The sequence below is a fragment of the Terrapene carolina genome, unplaced genomic scaffold (assembly GCF_002925995.2).
Source record: "Terrapene carolina triunguis isolate 2854851 unplaced genomic scaffold, T_m_triunguis-2.0 Scaffold33540, whole genome shotgun sequence".
NCBI lineage: Eukaryota > Metazoa > Chordata > Testudines > Emydidae > Terrapene > Terrapene triunguis.
In genome coordinates, this window is record NW_020697891.1 from 1,527 (window position 1) to 3,487 (window position 1,961).

Below are 1,961 nucleotides of genomic sequence, written 5' to 3' on the forward strand. Positions count from 1 at the left end.
TCACTCAGGGAACAGAAAACTACTCATCAGGTGACCAGTATATTTGCCCTCTACCAGACTCCTGTACCCCACTGGTCTGGGTCTGTCACAATATATAATGATGGTTCAAACAATGATCTATACAGTTGCAGGTTATGTCAGTAACATCACAGATACATACCCAGAGTGCATTGCGCACACTGTCGACAACAGTGCCCCGAATATGGACACAATCTGTTGACAGAGGGAGCAAATGTAGACTCACTTTGGCGACTTTGCTTTTGTCAATTTTTTCATGTTGACATTAGTTTCATCAACAAAACTTGGTAGTGTAGACAAGCCCTTTGTAAATGCTGCTGACTGCATTGGTATCTATCCCCCAGTGAGCTGTCCCCCCTCACCAGCCCCTCTCCCATTGTTCCAGCCCTTAACCCCTGGCTGAACCTCTCTCTACAGAGTGGAGATCAGTAGCTCATGTCATCTCAGATGTAAGGGTCCAGCAAGGAATAGGTGGCTGGTGTTTTTCATCTCCCAGGTTGGCAGCACTGGAGCCAGCACTGACCTTTCACTTGATGAACACTCTGATTATCCTGGCACGAAGGTGTTTGCTTTTCACGCTGTACACGATTGGATTCATCAGGGGTGGGGCGAGCAGGAAGATGTAGCCCAGGACAATCTGTAGTAAGGGAGAAGAGCCCTTCCCCAATCTGGGTATCAAAGTCAAGCCGATATCTGGTATGTAGAAGAGCAGGACAGCACAGAGGTGGGAGATGCAGGTGTTCAGGGCCCTGAGGCACTCCGCGTGTGATGCAACACTCAGCACGGTTTTGAGGATCATCACATAAGAGAGGAAGATGAGCAGTGAATCCAACCACACCGTTAAGACTGTAAGAAACAAGCCATAGATGTAGTTGACTGTTATGTCCGAACAAGCCAGATTCATGACATCCTGGTGCAGGCAGTAGGAATGGGAGAGGACATTGGCTCGACAGTATTGGAACCGTTTCAGGAGAAAGGGGAATGGGAATGATACAGCCACCCCTCTTAGCACACACATGAGTCCCATCTTGGCTATTCTCGGCAGGGTTAAGATAGAAGCATATCTCAGCGGGTTAGAGATCGCGACGAAGCGGTCAAACGCCATCAACAAGAGTATGGAGGATTCAGTGAATACAAATGAGTGGATGAAGAAGATCTGGGCAAAACAGGCATCGAGGCTGATCTCGCTAGAGTTAAACAAATATATGCCCAATATTGTCGGTATGGTGGATATCGATAAACCAAGGTCTGTGATGGCCAACATGGAAAGGAAAATGTACATTGGCTCATGGAGGCTTGGATCTGTTTTTATAATGAACAGAATGGACGTCTTCCTGCCCAGGTATCCCGGTGAGAAGGAACATTGCATATTTGAGTTTGGTGTTATTGACAGCTGACATAATGTATAGGGCAAGTTTCCAGGAGTTTTGGACTTTCCTTCCTGAAAGGAAAAAGAACAGGTGACAAGGTGATATTTAATGAGACATCTTTCTGCTCTCTGTGCAATTCTAGAGACTCCCAGGAGCTCAAGGAAGATCAGCAAAAACATATTCTTGAATTTACACCACCGATAAGAAGATAGGCACTGCCAGACTGGATCAGACCTGCAGTCCATCTAGCTCAGTATCTACGGGCCAGTTCCAGATGCTTCAGTGGAAGGTGGAAGAAGCCCTTCAATAGGCAGCTATGAGATTACCTGCTCCTAGGAAAAGTTTCCCTCGACACCTACTAGTAATACATATATTGTGGTGTAAATCAGGAATGTTGTGGGCCCTTCTAAGACTTTTTAAAACAGTCCTCAATACTGGAATTGGATTTTCTGGTTACCCATATACACATCCAGTCAGTCTTTGAAAAGTTCTAAGCTCTTGGCCCCATTGATATCTTGTGGCTTTCAGTTCTGCAGCCTACTTGAACATTGTGATTTTACAATTGTGACCTGC

The 1,961-nt window shown here is 45.9% G+C and overlaps 1 pseudogene; it reads right to left on the bottom strand.

Annotated features, from left to right (window-relative positions):
- Positions 1-544: 544 nt before the first annotated feature.
- LOC112122713 lies at positions 545-1,418 on the bottom strand (annotated as a pseudogene).
- Between the last annotated feature and the right edge of the window lie 543 nt (positions 1,419-1,961).